The sequence below is a fragment of the Tachyglossus aculeatus genome, chromosome 21 (genome assembly GCF_015852505.1).
Source record: "Tachyglossus aculeatus isolate mTacAcu1 chromosome 21, mTacAcu1.pri, whole genome shotgun sequence".
Taxonomy (NCBI): Eukaryota; Metazoa; Chordata; class Mammalia; order Monotremata; family Tachyglossidae; genus Tachyglossus; species Tachyglossus aculeatus.
The window spans coordinates 73,934,742-73,940,569 of record NC_052086.1 but is presented as its reverse complement, the minus strand read 5'-3'; the positions used below and the strand labels follow the sequence as shown (position 1 = coordinate 73,940,569).

General features: G+C 46.4%; 1 non-coding gene across 1 annotated transcript; it reads left to right on the top strand.

Annotated features, from left to right (window-relative positions):
- The first annotated feature begins 5,424 nt into the window (after positions 1-5,424).
- Positions 5,425-5,562, top strand: LOC119942942. Its single transcript, XR_005455435.1, has one exon. It is a non-coding gene; the product is annotated as a small nucleolar RNA SNORA7 (small nucleolar RNA).
- Positions 5,563-5,828: the final 266 nt, after the last annotated feature.

Genomic DNA, 5,828 nt, shown 5'->3' with positions numbered 1-5,828 from the left:
TAATCCCAGCTCCGCCACTTGTCTGCTGTGTGATCTTGGGTAAGTCACTTCACTGCTCCGTGCCTCAGTTACCTCATCTGTAAAATGGGGATTAAGACCCTGAGCCCAATGTGGTACAGCGACTGTGTCCAACCTGATTATTTTTTATCTACCCCAGTGCTTAGCACTGTTCTTGGAATATAGTAAGTGCTTAACAAACACCATGAAAGAAAAATAATCTCCTCTTTTTTGGTGTAGAGAGGAATAGGAAAGAGGGATGGATGATCATCCTTTCATCCAAGGAACAGAAATCCCGGGTTTTTTTGCTGACATGCTTTGAAGTGATTCTTTCCGAGTGGGGTAGAGATCAGGTACTCATTGTGAGGGCAAGTTGGATCCAGAAAGCCAAGAGTGGCTGTCCCAGCAATCAGAGATATGAATCAGGGGCAGGACTGTATTTCCTAGACGTCCCTTCAGCTCCCTATCTTTCTCACATTTTAGTTTAAAAGCATCTATAATAATAACAATAATAATAATAATAATGTTGGTATTTGTTAAGTGCTTACTATGTGCCAAGCACTGTTCTAAGCACTGGGAGAGATACAAGGTTATTAGGTTGTCCCACTTGGGGATCACAGTCTTGATCCCCATTTTACAGATGAGGGAACTGAGGCACAGAGAAGTTAAGTGACTTGCCCAAAGTCACACAGCCGACAAGCGGCAGAGCCGAGATTAGAACCCACAACCTCTGACTCCCAAGCCCGGGCTCTTTCCACCAAGCCACGCTGCTTCTATGCTTAGTAGACTAGGTGAGGTTCCTAACCCTAGCAATATAAGAAGCAGTGTGGCCTAATGGAAAGAGCCTGGACCTGAGAGCCAGAGGACCTAGGTTCTAATTCTGGCTCTGCCACTTGTCTGCTGTGTGACCACGGGCAAATCAGTTAACTTCTGTGGGCCTCAGTTCCCTCATCTGTAAAATGGGAGTGAAGACTGAGCTCCATGTGGGGCACGGACTGTGTCCAATCTTATTACCCCAGTGTTTAGTGTGGTGCCTGGCACATAGTAAGCACTTTACAAACCATTTAAAAAACACAGAAAACTCTCACTTCTGCCTCCTGCCATCTTGACATGAACCTGTCTGTTTTCTCCTGCTGAGGCTGATGGAAGGTCTCACTTTTTGTTGCCCCAGCTGGGCTACCCAGTGGAGACCAAGGATCTCTGTGCCTATGGCCACAGAAAAGCTCAATGGGGCTCAGTGGGACTGAACTGGAGAATTATCCTTTGCTACAACAGACTAGGATGAGGTCTAGGGAACCTTGATCATTAAACACTGGGGAATAATGATATGTTCTCTTGCTGAAGTTGGGCGGAGGAAGACCCAAGGGTTTGAAATGTGAGGGGTTTATCCCCAAGACTATCTGGAACAGCCAGCTCTGAGCCAGGTGACTGCCGGGACAACTTTTGCTGGAGAACGGGGCTGACGGGAAGGGAGTTTGGGGGTGGAGAGAAAGGTTTCTAGAGCCAGAGGAGAAGCTGAGGCAGTTATGGTCCTCATGAATAGATTGCATTTTGTCAGTGGCTGTGTCCCTTGGGAAGTGACATCCGATGACTGACTGGCTAACTCCCAAGGGTGAGGATTAGAGGGTGGGAGGGGAAGCCTCTTGACTCTGGATGGTGGAGAGAAACAAATCATGAACTTCTGATGCGTTTTTGCTCCAGGAGCCAAACCACTTCAAAGCCACTTGATAAGAGCTTAGCTTCTGCTCAGCTTCTGGGCTACCGGAGTTCTTCAGACATGTCACGAGAGCCCTAAGAGGAAGGTCACTCTGCTTTCATGGGGTCAGGGTTGTCAAAGAGACCGCTTTCCACAAACCATAGGCGTGACAGGTGGCTTGGGACAAAGGTGATGAAGCTGCCACTCCCACGTCTGCCTCCCCTCTCTTCCAGACCACAAGTTCCGTAGGGGGAGAAGCTGGAGTGACGGGGACTCAGATATCCTTTAGGTGAGCAAGTTTCCAAGCAGGGACTGCACATGCCTAGAGTTCGAACTCAAGGTATGGATCATTTCTTAGCATTCATCAGACTCTACCACAACCCCCGATGAAGGGAATTAACCAAGTTCCCTTTTTATAGCTGGAGAAGCTGAAGTTCACTGAGGCAGATCTAGGAATAGAAAAAGAAATCTAAAACTTTATATCTTGAATTTGTACGGCACTGCTATTCTAAGCACTTTCATAATACTGTGGACCACTCTTTTCTCCTGAAAACAGTATTCAACTCTGTTGTATTCTCCCAGGCAGTTTGTTCTGTGCTCTGTGTCCAATAAACACGCAATACCACGGTTGAACTGATTGTTTTACTGACATCTTCTGGTTCTCCTCCTATCTCTCTCTAGCTGCTCCTTCTCAATCTCTTGCTGTCTCTTCTTCCACCCCTCACCCCTTATCATTAAAAAACCCCAACAAAACAGCAAACCAGATGGCAAATGCAGGTCTCTGACTGGGAACTCAGGAGGAAGAGTGAAGGCATCCATAGCCATGAGCAACCCAGGTTGGGGTAAAGAAATCCCTGTTCAAAAGACCTGAAGTGCCTCCCTCTTGGCCATGAGAGTGACCTCCACTCTCCTCTTGTGTGATGGGGCAAGAGGCATTCTGAGACTTAACTGGGTAGTAGACATCTTTATGGCTTAGTGGCTAGAGCCCCTCGTCCCCCTCTCCATCCCCCCCATCTTACCTCCTTCCCTTCCCCACAGCACCTGTATATATGTATATATGTTTGTACATATTTATTGCTCTATTTATTTATTTATTTATTTACTTGTACATATCTATTCTATTTATTTTATTTTGTTAGTATGTTTGGTTTTGTTCTCTGTCTCCCCCCTTCTAGACTGTGAGCCCACTGTTGGGTAGGGACTGTCTCTATATGTTGCCAACTTGTACTTCCCAAGCGCTTAGTACAGTGCTCTGCACACAGTAAGCGCTCAATAAATACAATCGATTGATTGATTGATTAGAGCATGGGCCTGGGAGTCAGAGGGCCCTGGATTCTAATCGCACTTCCTCCTTACATCTGCTGTGTGACTTTGAGCAAGGCACTTCACTTCTCTGGGTCTCAATTACCTCATATGTAAAATGGGGATCAAGAGTGTGAGCCCCATGTGGAACGTGGACTGTGTCATCATCTTCAGTCGTATTTATTGAGCGCTTACTGTGTGCAGAGCACTGTACTAAGCGCTTAGTGTCCACCCTAATTAGCTTGTATCTACCCCGATGCTTATTTCAGTGGCCAGCACATAGTAGCCATTTAGCAAGTACCATAATAATAATTATTATTTAATGCATGGGACTATCTACAGCCTAACTTGGCCTTGCAGATAAGTTGGAGAAATCTACCAGCCTGCAAAGTGGTGTTGGCTCCCTTCACCCTTTCCAGTGGTCATCATCATCATCATCAATCATATTTACACTTCTAGGTTGTGAGCAACAGACCTTCTGACTTCCAAGCCCATGTTCCGTCCACTCCACGTTCTGCCCACTGCACCATCCTGCTTCAGTATGTCCTTTCTCTCCCCTCTCCCCATGCCCAACCCCCAAAGAGAAGCAGCGTGGCTCAGTGGAAAGAGCACCGGCTTTTGAGTCAGAGGTCATGGGTTCATATCCCGGCTCTGCCAATTGTCAGCTGTGTGACTTTGGGCAAGTCACTTAACTTCTCTGTGCCTCAGTTACCCCATCTGTAAAATGGGGATTCAGACTGTGAGCCCCCCGTGGGACAACCTGATCACCTTGTAACCTCCTCTGTGCTTAGAACAGTGCTTTGCACATAGTAAGCACTTAATAAATGCCATTATTATTATTATTATTATTCACAGGAGCATGGTCCTGGTTTCTAATCCAGGCTCTGCCACTTGTCTGCTGTGTGACCTTGGGCAAATCAGTTAACTACTCTGTGCCTCAGTTACCTCATCTGTAAAATGAGGATGAAGACTGTGAGCCCCATGCGGGACATGGGCTGTGTCCAACCTGATTAGCATGTATCTACATCAGCACTTAATACAGGCGTCACACATAGTTAGAGCTTAACAAATACGATAAAAGTAAAAAAAAAAAAAAATAACGACAAGGAAAGACTGAACAAAAGAGCTCTATAGGAATGGACTGTTTGCCTTAAGCCAAGTTCTCCAGGTAATGTAGGTGGTTGACAACAGCAGCAGGCAGGTCAGGGCCTGGGCGTTTGTGCAAGACATCAGGTCTGGTTTCGGGGTCCCAACCCACCCTTTCTTGTGGTCCATTCTGTGTTCAAATATTCATCCACTGAATCCTCTGAAGTTTACACTTAAGCCCAATTTAGGCCTTTTTTGGAGTGTTCTTTAATCAGGAGATCTCCAGATCCCTGAGTCAACAAGAGTTCTTTGGAGACCCAAAGTTTTTCCTGACATCCACACCTAGAAATGTTTGCACCCATCAACAGGGGAATTAGAAACAGCGTACCTCAGTGAGAAAGGAGGAAGGAGCGAGTCATTCTGTTACAGAGAAGAAACAAGGGAGGGTCTAGGGTGTGTTTCTGCCTCAAACTTTAGCAGATGTCTGCTTTACTCCTTGGAAAAATCTTTTACTTTGAATTCTTACAAGGGGGAGAGGTTGCAGACTTGCCAAGATAGCTACACATATGAAGCAGGGAAATGTGTTAGCTAGTAATGTTTGTATGTGCTCTTGACTTGTTTTGCATGTGGATGGTGAAGGAGCCTGGAGAGAGGTCACTGGACAGCTGATACTCACCGACAGGCGCCTACCTCTGTCGGCTTCTGACGAATCGAATCGGTGGGTGGAATGCTAGTGTGCTTTACATTCTGGATTGCAGGGCAAGCAGCCTGGTTTTTGGTTTCCTACCTAGACGCTACAGGCTGAAGGAGAATTCAATGTGAGCTTGGGAGGAGTGGGTTAAGAAATCTGATATATGAGATGCTACAGCCATCCAGAGCGAGAGAGACAAGAACCACTGTCCCCACTAGCAGGGTTGGATTTTTGGTCTTAATTCAACAGTGTTTGCAGAATCCCATCCATTCAGTTTTGATCAGTTTTCCCATTCATTCACAAGGAGCAACTTTTTTGATCTCCAGGGCCCTTTTTTCACTTTCCTTCCCAAAATACACCCAGCCACAAACCAGTTTGAGTTTGACTATAGCTGGGAAGGAAAGGGGGCCTTGGGGGAGACGAGTGTTTAGAAATACCAGGGAAAGAGGGAGGAGAAGGAGAAAGAAGCAGTCAGGGGTTAGGGAAGCAGCATGGCCTAGTGGATAGGCCTTGGAGTCAGAATGACCTGGATTCTAATCCTAGCTCCTCCACTTGTCTGCCCTGTGACCTTCAGCAAATCACTTCACTTCTCTGAGCTTCAGTTGCCTCATCTATAAAATGATAATTAAGACTGTGTACAACCTTGTATCTCCCCCTTTCAGGTTCACATCTGGAGAGTTTCCAGTACTCTACCAGTCTCGACTACAGGAGGGAGAGTCAAGCAGAGGCATACTCATTCCATTCCTAGTTTGGGCAGTGGCTAGTGAGCGGAAGACAATCTGCTACAAACTCACCTTTGATGAACAGCAGCGGCTTGGGAGAGATTTGAGGGCGGAGACTGCTGGTTTACTGCGTGGAAGGAGGCAATGGTAAACCACTTCTGTATTTTTACCAAGAAAACTGTATGGATCCATCACCAGAACAATTGCAGATGGAGATGGGGCGTTCTGGGAGAGATTTGTCCATGGTGTCACTATGGGTCGAAGATAACTCGACAGCATAAGACAAGACGACCTTGTATCTACCTCAGTGCTTAATACAATGCCTGACACATAG